The sequence below is a fragment of the Toxorhynchites rutilus genome, chromosome 1, assembly GCF_029784135.1.
Source record: "Toxorhynchites rutilus septentrionalis strain SRP chromosome 1, ASM2978413v1, whole genome shotgun sequence".
In the NCBI taxonomy this organism is placed as follows: domain Eukaryota; kingdom Metazoa; phylum Arthropoda; class Insecta; order Diptera; family Culicidae; genus Toxorhynchites; species Toxorhynchites rutilus.
This window is the reverse complement of record NC_073744.1, coordinates 17,544,803-17,558,011: the sequence shown is the minus strand read 5'-3', so window position 1 is coordinate 17,558,011 and position 13,209 is coordinate 17,544,803.

The window sequence follows — 13,209 nt, the reverse complement described above, 5'->3', positions numbered from 1 at the left end:
TATCCCTAAGGTTAGCCTCAAACCGTGGTTCAAAAGTCTAGACTTGAGTCGAGACTTTATTCGCACCTTCTCCCGACTCATGTCCAATCACTGTTCGTTAGATGCACTACTCTTTCGTTTCAATCTTGCCAGCAGCAATCTCTGCGTTTGTGGCCAAGGTTATCACGACATCGAGCACATTGTTTGGTCGTGCGAGGTGTATCTGGTCGCCAGATCGAATTTAGAAAACTCCCTTCGGGCCCGAGGAAGACAGCCCAATGTGCCGATGAGAGATGTGTTGGCTCGGTTAGACCTTGATTACATGTCCCATATATATGTTTTCCTTAAAGCTATAGATCTTCGTGTGTGATTGTCCCTACATCCTTATACCCTCCTTTCCTTCCTTTGCGGGTAATTCGTCCCCTTGCTATAAATAGTAGAATAAGTTGAAATGTAAATACACTATAGATATACGAATAGATTTATGAAATGAGTGTTCATCAACATTGTTACAATTTCCTTATATCCCATACTTCTCCTAAAAATATGTCACCCTCCTAAACTCGAGTACACCGCGAGTAATCGGTTTTCCACCTTACTAACCATAGATGTAAGAAAATTGTTTATATATATAGTTTCAAAATTATATTTAAGAATTCGGCTCCTTTAAACTTAAGTAACTGAGCCTGTAAAAATAAACGAATTGATAAAAAAAAAAGTAAATACTGGGCAAGTTTAATTTACTTGGGAACGGACAGGATAAGTAAATACTTTTTTTATTCAAACGGCCTGTGGTTTCGGGACCAAGGGCATCATATTTTTAATATTTTTTCTAGAAAACTGAGGTTGTTCACATAATACAGGTCGGACTCAATTATCCGGAGTAGTGATTTTTTTTTTCACTCCGACTAACCGAATCCTCCGGATAACCGAATCATAAAAAAAAAGAATTTTCTCTCGGTAAACGTAAAAAGTTATGATTTGCACTTATTTATTAAACGGTTTTATCTAGCTTGACCCGTTTGTATGTTTGTGACTTTGTAACTTTGTGACTTTTTAACTTTGTCACTTTGTAACTTTGCCACTTTGTAACTTTGTAGCTTAGTAACTTTGTCTGTAGCGCTGTACCACATTAATAGAAATTTAACCTCCTTCCTATTGACCGATTGATCTGAAATTTGGAACACATCTTTATCTCTGCTGTCATTTTGAACCTGCGTGTTCCATGAAATCCAAGATTGAAAGCGGATTACATATTTTCTCAGAATCCCATCAATATGGATATCAAATGAAAGGGATTGACTAGTAGAACACAGTTATTTATGAAAAATCCAAATCCAAGATGGCCGCAGTCCCCAAAAAACTAATTCCTTTTTAAATGGTTTCATTCAGCTTGACCTGTTTGTGTGCATGTTAGAATGTTTGTAGGGTTGTCCCACATTAATAGAAAATTTACCCCGTTCCTGTTGACTGATTGATCTGAAAACATTATAAAACTGCGTAATCCATGATCTTGAAAAATTCAATTCAACCGTCGCTAAAAAATGGCTGAATGGCATGACTTGGTGTTCGGACGGTTTTGAAAACACGCCGACAAAAATGGATTGTTTGCAAAAGAAAATTTTAACCTCAACTTGTGATATTTAAATGTTCGCTATATATTTCACCTACTACGTTTCACGTTTGGACTTGTTCACTTCGTGTCTGGTTTCGTTCTGATGCGATGCAATGAAAATGTTCGGCATTGCAGGAAAGGATGACTCATAGTCCTGATGAAGTTACTGCGTTTAGTGATCCCCGATAATCGTTCGACTTCCTACAGAAATAGGTTATTAATCGAACGAATACTGCGCAACCAATAACCGAAGCGAACGAATAGTTTACGTCGATTAATCGATCCAAACCCAGAAAAAAAACCTACGGCCGCTGCAGTTTTATCCTGAAAATCAATCATTATCTTTGACACTCCTCTAAACTAGTAAACGAGGCTCCATGCCGCCAACGCGAATTGAACTTCGGTTACGAGTTTAGGGACAGTTTTTTATTTCAGATGGCTTTCTAGCAGATGAGAAATATTAGTCTAACTTATTACTTCTCTCAGTGTGACGATTGACCAATTGATTGATTATTTGGGGCGATTAATCGTAACGAATAACAAACTGCTGAAAAGTATTCGATTAGCTGATGAACGATTAATTTCAAAAATCGAAGATCACTAACTGCGTTAATGGTACTGATCAAGGCGCCTAGAAGCAGGGATGGTAAAAAATTACATTCAACGATCAATGAATAAGTATATCCCTCTAGTCGGATGTTTTTAAATCACCCCCAGCAGGCGAGGCTCTTTTATTCTTCATATGTACACAGAGAGAATACTTGGAACGGTGAGCTACCAAGATCTCAAAAAAGAAATATGAGAGCGGAATCCCAACTGCTTGCACTCTCGAAGCATTACTTCTACTACTCAGGTTTTATCGTGAGTGCAAGCCACAAACGATTAATCCCATTCCATAGAGCGGATGATGAGTTCTTGATCGGAAAGTGTAACAAGAGACGATCAACTGAAATCTTACGACACTCGTCGAGGGATTTTTAATTCTCTATTGCACTGTCCGCAGTGAGTGGCTGACTCAGTCTCGTGTCGATTTTATTTTGCTGTCGTCTCCCGCCCGATAAACAGCAGACGGGTAATGGATGCAATTGATTAATTTTATTACCAGCAGATTTGGGCGAATCTCATCCCGCCCAAAATCGTTTTTAGATTCCAATAATTCTGAACATTCACATTTCTCTCCAAATAATTTTTCCAACAGTAATTCAATTAGTGACTTCACGAAACACCTTTCGAATTCGATTGAATTTCAGACCCTTTTTTATTTTGTAGATAAAACGGATCACATATTTGATTAATTCAATTCTGTGTGGTTACGTTCTTCGTTGCGAATAAATGTAATGAAATAGTATGGACGTATGATATTCATGTATCGTGGACTTCCGACATATGTGGCAGTAGATTTGTCGAACGACTAATGTTTTTTTATATCCCTTCAAACTTGTTGCATCTCTCAATTGTACATACTGCTTTGACCGCAGATTTGCATGGTAGAATCTGGTTAATTTCAGGTATTCAGTCTTCATATTGTCGAATGAATACTGTTGGAACAATAGGTATCGCAGCAAATGATTATCAACATCTTACCTTATCATCAAACGGTATGCGAATAATTTCAGTGAACTGACGGCATTGGAATATATGCTTAGTGAGGACCACACAATTATTATCAGAGCGAATAAACGTCCGACTGGAAGTCATGAACATCAATTCAATGTGCCCAAGATAAATTTATCCTTTGAAGGTCATTAACCTTTCTAAAGATGATCAGATGGAATATATTCCAATGTCGTCTGGAATAACCTGTCCAACACCTTATGATCGTAATATTGTTTTTGCTATTATTCTGATGTTTCATAACACGGCACTCTATTGATTATTCGCCGAAAATGAATAAAAAATATCCTTGAAGTTAGCCTACGGTTTTAGTAGCAGTGCAATATGGTGAGCCAGTCTCAGGATAAGAAAACATTTAAAAATAAAGCTTTTTTTTTGAATGAATCAATAGTAAAACAAAACGTCAAAAAATATTCAGCTTTGTGATAGCAGATAATCATTATCCATTTGAGTTGTATGAGTATTCCATTCCCCCACAAACTGTGGATAGTCTATCTGCATACAAATTATGTAGAGTGCCACAATCCAAAAAAAATATGAGCAAATATTTACGTGCTTAAACAAAAAAACACATGTTGACATATTTGCGCTAATTTATGTTTTTTTATTAATTCAAGGTAATCAAGGTCTTTTCTAGACACCAGTTTACTCGGCCCCGAAAAAAGTGGTCTGTATTTGGGCAGGCGGAAAAATATATCTCGCAAGACCACGTGTTCGATGTCGTAAAAGCCTTGGCCAATAACGCATTTACATTAACTCATTAAATTAGTGATTTGAGAGGGATTATTGTTTGTAGTCTCTTGATTAATTTAAACACCATCTGAGAAATCCTCTGTGAAACATGAAACATTAAAGTCGTCCTATCTGCTGTAGCGCATTTTTTTTATTTTACCCAGTTTCATCGAAGTAAACGCGCTCGGAAAGGAAAATTGAACGCCCGGATGAGAGAGCGAGAATCGTACGTCATAGAGACACTCATTCCCATGGAGCAAATTCTTGTTAGGAGTTGAAAGCAAAACGAGGAAGGAGAGTAACTCAATTATTCGAACTAGTTTCAGTCTAGCAATGCTTTGGTCAACTCAGAGTTACCAAGAGAAAATCATTTGGTAATGATGGGTGAGGATTAATATTTAGTCGCAGTTTGCACAGATTACGATCTGTGCAGTTTGCGATTAATCGTAAATTACATCATGCTCCCTTGTTTTCCATCCTTGCCTAGAAGTATATCCTAAGGTGGACCAACTTGCTAAAACCACTCTTCAGCCATCTTGGAAGTCTACTGTGTTTTGTTTGTAAACAAAACACAATACGCTTGTAGCCAAGCTCGCTCGTGATCAGTCTTTTTCTTTCAAGCAAATAATTCCCCTTCTGCTTTCTTCCGTGCTGTTTTCATACACCGCTCCCCTAACCAACTTAGTGACGAAACGGCCTCACCTTAGGATATACTTGTATCCGCCTTGAGATATACTTTTAAGCGCCTTGGTACTGATGTTGCTGTTGTTATTACTGCTGCTTGTGTTGGTTTATTCGGTTGTCTTCGGTATATCGGTTGTCGAATAAAATTTCAATGAATGTGAGTGATTCGTACGCTCGGCTGATGGAAAATATGTTTGTGTTATGCTTCGAAGGGTGTAGCAAAAAATACAAATCCCAATCTTCCATACATAATAAACAATATAAATTCTAAAAAGGTCGCCACCACTAAATGGTCGGCTATATTTTTTTTCCCAAAATATATATTTTATTAAGGCACATGTGGCGTTAGCCTGACGGGGCCGGGAGTCCAATATTTTGAAAATTTTTGTTTTACAACTATGTTAGTAATATGTATCCGATTACTCGCGGTTGGCTCGAGGTTAGTATTACAAGTGTTCTCATAATTGGTATGTTGCAGTCTTCGATGCTCTGTACGTGTGCCCGACACGGGAAACTTCCTATTGGGATGCAGCTGACCATTAATCAGCAACGCCCCCCTAGTCTGTACCCCATATCTAGCGTGGTGCGTCTTTCTCGACTCGAGGAATCCAGTATAGAATGGTCACTAGCCGGCGCAATCATCAGCTCGTGTAGAGTTGTTATGAGCGGTACAACCTTTGGCTCTTGTTGAACGATCAGACTAAGTAAAAGTTTATCGATTGGATAGGAGGGATATGAAACGGGGACACAACGAAGGAAACATCATTAAACGTTGACATCGGCGTTTCTGAGGAACAGGTATAGATGAAGCAGAAGATCAGGATCCCGGTTACCTAAGATATCCCGGACGGGGATATCCGATTGTCTGCCTTGTGCTCTCAGTGCTCTAGAGAGCTGAGAGCGATCAGCATGGAACCGAATACACGACCAGACAACATGCTCGATGTCGTGGTAGCCATCGCCACAATCACAAAGATTGTTTGCTGCGAGCCCAATGCGATAGAGATGCGCGTTTAGGTTGTAGTGATAGGACATAAGCCGAGATATCACGCGAATGAAATCACGACCTACATTCAATCCCTTGAACCAAGCACTCGTCGAGACCTTAGGGATAATCGTGTGTAACCAACGACCGAACTCATCACCACTCCACATGCGCTGCCAACTTACGAGCGTATACTGACGAGGAATGTGGAAAAATTCATTATGAGCAATTTGCCTTTCAAAAAGTGTGCCTTCTGAAGCGCCCACCTTAGCTAGCGAGTCCGCTTTCTCATTCCCCGGAATCGAACAATGAGAGGGAACCCATGCTAAGGTAATCTTGAATAATTTTTCGACCAAAACACTCAATAGTTGTCTTATTCTTGTTAGGAAATAAGATGAGCGTTTATCAACTTTCATTGAGCGGATTGCCTCTATTGAGCTGAGACTGTCTGAAAAAATAAAATAATGGTCGATGGGCAATGTTTCAATGATCCCTAATGCGTAATATATCGCACCCAGTTCAGCAACATACACGGAACAAGGATCTTTGAGTTTGAAAGAGGCACCGGAATTTTCATTGAAGATGCCGAAGCCAGTGGACCCGTTTATGCATGAACCGTCAGTAAAGAACATTTTATCAGATCCAACTTTCCCATATTCTGCCGAAAATATCGGCGGAATAGAATCGGAGCGTAGGTGATCTGGGATTCCATGGATTTTTTGTCGCATGGACAGATCAAAAATGACAGAGGAATTGCAGAAGTATGAGAAGCAAACTTGATTGGAGATGCCTGGTGAAGGGTGCACGTCGTGGGTAAGGTACTCATGGTATAAAGACATAAAACTTGACTGAGGAGTCAGTTGGAGTAGATTTTCGAAGTTATCAATTACCAATGGATTTATGATCTTGCAACGGATGAGAAATCTGTAGGATAATTCTGTGAACCGTAGAGTAAGCGGGGGTACTCCTGCCAAAACTTCGAGACTCATCGTATGTGTCGAATGCAAACACCCCATGGCTATACGCAAGCAACGATATTGTATTCTCTCCAGCTTGAGAATATGAATCCTGGCAGCTGATCGGAAGCAAAAACTGCCATATTCTAACACTGATAATATCGTTGTTTTGTACAACTGAATGAGGTCTCCTGGATGGGCGCCCCACCATGTTCCGGTAATTGTTTGGAGAAAATTGATTCTTTGCTGGCATTTCTGTTTCAAATACGCAATGTGTCTCCCCCAGGTACACTTTGAATCAAAATATACACCCAGGTATTTGAAAAACATAGAGTGTTGGATCGTTTTGCCGGATAGGTGAAGCTGGAATTGGGCGGGTTCGTGCTTCCTAGAAAAAACGACCATTTCAGTTTTCTCCGTAGAGAATTCGATACCCAGCTTGAGGGCCCACGTGAACAGATTGTTCAGGGTATCTTGCAACGACTTTTGCAGAACGACGGGATTAGTACCCGTGATGGAAATAACTCCATCGTCTGCAAGTTGTCTCAGCGTGCAGTCTCTAGTTAGACAATCATCCATATCATTGACGTAAAAACTGTACAAGAGGGGGCTTAGGCAGGAGCCTTGTGGTAGGCCCATAAAACTGTATCGAGAAGATTTCGAGCTGCCATGAGAGAAAATCATGTGCTTTTCTGACAGTAAATTGTACAGGAAATTATTCAGAATTCCACGAATTCTGAATAAGTCCACGATTATGAAGCTTCTCTGAGAGAATTTCCATGGAAACTGAATCAAATGCCCCTTTGATATCGAGACAAACGGAAGCCATTTGTTCTTTGCGAGCAAATGCGATTTGGGTTTCAGAAGATAGCAGCGCGAGACAATCATTTGTCTCTTCACCTCGGCGGAAGCCAAACTGCGTATTTGACAGCAAATTGTTCGTTTCGACCCACTTGTCCAAACGAAGTAGAATCATTTTCTCTAACAATTTGCGAATACAGGATAACATTGCAATCGGCCTATATGAGTTGTGATCGCAAGCCGGCTTGTTGGGTTTCCGTATGGCTATCACTCTCACTTGTCTCCAGTCATGCGGGACAATATTCAGCTCCAGAAACTTTTTGAACAAGTTTTCCGGAATTTTTTGAAAGCGGATGATTTTTCAAGGTAGACCTTTGAACATTTCTCGTCCCACCAAAGTGATGGAGGACGACGTAGGAAAGTGGTAGCCGGTACACGTTTCTGTTGAGCTTGAAGTGCGCTTTCGTAAATCAAACTCGATATAAAGTTATACTCTTCGAGTGGAGGAAGTTCATGCATTGAAACAAGTGCTTCAGATATTATTTCTGCAAATTTTCTCCAGTCAATATTTTTCGTGAGGTCATACGCAATATCGACTGACTCACGAGAACCTGATTCATTGGCGATCGATAAAATTATTGGCAGGTGGTCACTACCGTGGGGATCTTGGATTACCTTCCACGTGCAATCCAGGGATAACGAAGAAGAGCAAAGTGATATGTCTAGCATGCTTGCCCGTGCAGGAGGGTTGGCTATTCTAGTTGCTTCCCCAGTATTCAAAACTGTCAATTTGAAGTTGTCGCACAGATCATAAATCAAAGTGGCACGGTTGTCATCGTAGAGTGATCCCCATGCTGTTCCATGGGAGTTGAGGTCACTTAAGACAGTCTTAGCCGCGGCACCGGCAGTGCCTCGATGATATCAAAAAACTGATGGCGGCCAACCATAGTTCTTGGAGGAATATATATCGAGGCAATGCAGAAGTCTTTGCCATTGATTTGTGTCTGGCAAGCGACAACTTCAATGCCTGTCATCGATGGGAGAGTGACTCTATAGAAGGAGTGACATTTTTTGATCCCCAATAGTACGCCACCAAACGAGTCATTTCGATCGAGGCGAATAATGTTGAAATCGTGGAAATTCAGCTCGTCGGCTGAAGAAAGCCATGTTTCACAGAGGGAAAATACATCACAGTTAGAACTATGAACTAAAAATTTAAATTGATCTAGTTTAGGGATGATGCTTCTGCAATTCCACTGTATTACAGTGGTCAATTCCTTGACCTCTTGCACTGAATCAGGCATCGAGGGAAATGAACGCTGCTAAAAAGGCACATTTTTCTTTCAAGAATGTTCTCACTACCGGAAGCAAACATAATACTATGCTTTTAAGAGAGTCATTAATATTCAAAGCATTCAAAATGTTGTCCACCAGGTCAGAAAGCGCAAACATGCCAGGTTGTGACTGTTGCTTTGACCGCGAAAAAGGAACAGACGTATTGGGTGTTGTTCCGGAACGTGCTGAGGACCCCTGGTTAGTAGAAGAACCGTGTAAACCAGGAGGTACTTGCTTCGGTCTATTTTCAGCACGTTCGGTTCGAAGTTTCAATCCAACTTGGGAAATTTCGGATTTCTTACTGGGGAGTGATGGAAAAGTTGTAATTTTCCTTTTCCTGATGGCACCCTGCGATGTACCAGAACTTCCCGCGTTGGGAGCGTCAGCGACAGGATCGTCGTTCAGCAGGAGGGAGTAAGGATTGTCCTGCGTCGTTGGCACGGAATTCTTAAGCATTTCTGCATAAGTCCGTTTTGAAAATTCCTTTAAGGAACGCTTGATTTTTTCCCCTCTTTGTATGTACACCGGGCATTGAGAAAGATCATGGGGGGCCCCGTCGCAATGAAGACACTTGCGCTCTTTTGCGCAAGAAGTCCCATCATGACTCTCTCCACAATCTGCGCAACGCTTTTTGTTGCTACAGTAGACGGCCGTGTGACCAAGTTGCTTGCAGTTGTTGCAACTCATTACCCGGGGTACAAACAATCGAACAGGTAAACGAAGTGCATCTATCGAAACGAAGTTTGGAAGGGCGGAGCCCTCAAAGGTTACTCGAAAAGAATTTGTCGAACTGAGAAGTCTCTTATTATTTATAATAGATACGGATTTCAGTTGGTCGCATGCAAGAATCTTCACAGTTTTAAGCGAAGAGTTCTTGAAGCGACCGACTCCATCCTTGAGTATATCATTTCGGGTCAAACCCTTTTCGGTGATTACGCCGTCGATTTCTACGTTACGACAAGGCACGTATACGCGATACTCAATCGCAAAGAGATCGCAACGGGTTATATCATTTGCTTGGGTCCGGCTGGAGACGACAACTCGTAATTTGTCTGGCCCCATCCGAGTAATCTCGGTAACATCTGAGAAGTTTTTTGTCAGCTCTTTAGATATGCGAATAACATTGAGGGGTTTGGATTTTCGCCTAAAGTACACAATGAATGGGCCTTTGGAGCCCTCAGGGTATACTTTTTGACGAAAATCCAGTTTTTCTTCATCCTCCTCATCATCAGAAATTACGTTTTCTATTTCCTTTCTTCTTCCAATTTCTACTTCACCTTCCGGTTCTTCAGGGGGTTCCGTATCAGAGATATACGTTGGCGTCGTTGCGGGATCCTCCCCGCCTTCAGCCATAGTAATAAATTTCGTCAACTGTTCGATATGAACAGAATTTATTGGTAATAAAAAAAAATTAAAAAATAAATACAATAAGATAAACTTCTATTTTAGTTACAGTAGAAAATTATAGTTATTCAAACTAATTTTTATTAAATTAAATTCAAAAATGAAAAAAGTTCCAACAAATGTTCAAGTGCAATATATATGAAGATGGTCACCCTAATGCCAACGCTTGATGATTACGTAAACACCAAGCGAAACAATGGTATTTGTTATGCACAGAAAGTGGAAGAAATGATAGAAAGGAGAAATAAAAAGAAATAAACTTCTACTTGCCGCTGCGGTGTGACGTATGTGATCTGTTGAATGGATCCTCAGTGTCTCGATCGTACACCACTTATTTGGTTGAGATTCACCACGCTTGCAAGCGCGCCGGATGAAAAAAACACAATAGAATCGATGTGAAAAAAACACCTCTTTCGGATCGACTGAAGAATGCGTCCGATAAGCTTGCAAGTGAGCGAACGAATGGTCGGCTATATGATTTAACTAATAGAATACAGTACATCATGAAAATATTTTTATTTTTTTTTTCATTATCTGTATTATAGTGATTTTCAACTCATTTGGCTGGTTCGTCACTTTTTACTTCCATTTTTGGAAGAATGTCTGGAGTGAGAATTGAACTCGTGACTTTTAGCGTGAGAGGCATGGATGTTACCACTACGCCAGATCGCCTCCATGAAAATATTCCGTATACTGTATTGTATTCCATTAGTCAAATCATGTCATTTGATACCAACATTGAGGGGATTGCAAAAAAAACGCATAGTCTGCTAGTCAAGCCCTTTCATTTGATACCCATATTGATTATTCAATATGGAATTATTATACAAATTATTCAAAATTCCCGATTTCCGAAATTAAATTCTCCGGATAATCGAGTCTAAAATTCCGAATAATCGAATCTCCTGATGATCGAGTCCGACCTGTACATCCGAATTTCAGAGAGGTGTCTTTTTTCGTTTATGAGTTATGGTTTTTCAAAATTAACATGTTTTCAGTTTTCGTTCAATATTCCTATGCGACTGTACTAAATCTTTGCCACTAGAATCCAATGTTTACGCAAGTGTGGTATCTTTTCAAAGAAAACAAACTAATTGGCTTTGAACTGATAAATTGATCATCTGAATCGGTCCAGTAGTTCAAAAGTTATGAATGTTTGAAAAAAGTAATTTTCAGAATAAGGGTAAAAAATCATTTTTCGTACCATCGGCTAAATTTGGAAAATCAAAAAACAATGATCGAACCTTGGATTTAACTCCACTCATAAAATTCTGCACAGTAATGTTTGTGCACTTACTGGACGCTGCAGACCAATTCTTCTTGAACTCTGACATATTTTCAGACACTGTACCTTCCTTCTCGATCTTGGCCTTGACAATTGCCTAGTAACGTTTAATTGGCCGCAGCTGGGGACAGGCCATTTTAAGGGACTAAATTGGCGTTTTTAGAAAACGAGAAAAACCCTCAAAATATTCCAAACATCTTGAAATTTGCAAATATGTTTTGTTACATTCAAAAATTGCAATTTAAATAGCTGATGGTCACTGATTTATACGCATGACGAGTATGTTCGTCAATCACAGTTGACTGATTTAGTGGCAACATAACATTTGGTTTTTTGGTGAAAAGTTTGATCAACATCCAAAAGTTGTGACAGTGTAAAAATACAAATGATTAAATGTAAATCCTGGCTCAAGATGTAAGACAGATGGCCGCTAAAGGGTAACTCATCCCTTCCCTCGCTAATGGGAGGAACTGTATTCCGTACATCAATTGTTTTAATCTCGATAGCAGTAGAATAAGTATCGGAATTGGGCATAAATTTCATGTTCCCAATAGAAGAATGGCCATCAATGAACAAGCAACAAATCCCACGACGACAATCTTCCTCTGCAAAGCATTGGCATCAATGAGAACAACGACCACTTCGTAAACAAAACCAACAAATGTTATAAGCAATAAATTATTTATTACCAATATATATTTGCATATGCACTCTGCGATGCGGCAGAGCTGGTTTTTGCTGTGTACAGTGGTGAACATGTTCATTTTTTTCCAAACTATAAGTATCCACAAAATAAACTTATAGCCAACACGAAGTTTGAATCTCCTATAAATCATTGAATAAGCGCACCCATTACCCCTTTCGACCCTACAAAGCCACTTCCCTCAATCCGTCTGTCAAATTCGCAAATGAGTGAACGAGCATGAAATAGCGACAACGATTGTCAGAGAAGGAGATTTCAACGATCACGACGAAAATCATAAATGTGGAAAGATCAAGTGCATGTCTAAAATTTGCATTTCAATACATAGGGTTTCGCTTGCCACCCGAAGCTATGAAGCTGTAGCTGTGTGTGTATGTGTGATGTTTGTTCAATCATTATTTTATTGTGAATTAATTGACGGGACTTTTTGTCCGCCTTGCCCGTTCAGGTTTTCGCTTGTCCGATCCCGTTCGGTCGTCTAATGGCATTTTTATGACACCCAGCAAATTCTACACGGTAAAATGGAAAAGGGCGATTTTTTGTGCATTTTCTTTTGCCATCTAAGAAACCGCGTTTCTGTGCGAGAAAACGAATTAAACTTTGCGAAGCACACACAAATTATTGGAGTGTATGTAAACACCGAACAAACTTCGAATAGAATCTTAATTTTATGACCTCTTCTTGAGAACAAAACTTGAAATTGATTGTGCAAAGCACAACAAACGTAAGGCACACACCAAATGCACTCATTAGAAGGCTGTATTTCACTTGGTGGCAAGTTTGTTTTATTTTCCCTTCACCTCCTCACATTCTGCACCCCACAATCAAACATAATGGTCGGAAAATCATTAACCATGCTGTGTTGTTGAAACAGCAACGATTGAGTGAGTAGTGACTAGGAGAAAATGCATGACCGAGAGGTATAAAAAAATTAGGGCAATAAATTCAAGGTTCTGGCGTACTTGGCGCTCGGTCTTATTGCTCATTATTTGTTATTGCGAGTAAAAACATAAATTCCAAATCATTTGCAATCAATCTCAAGTATGAGTATTCTGAAGGTACAAGATCTTGAATTATTCTAGTATTGATTTCGATCATTTGAAAGCAATACGACAT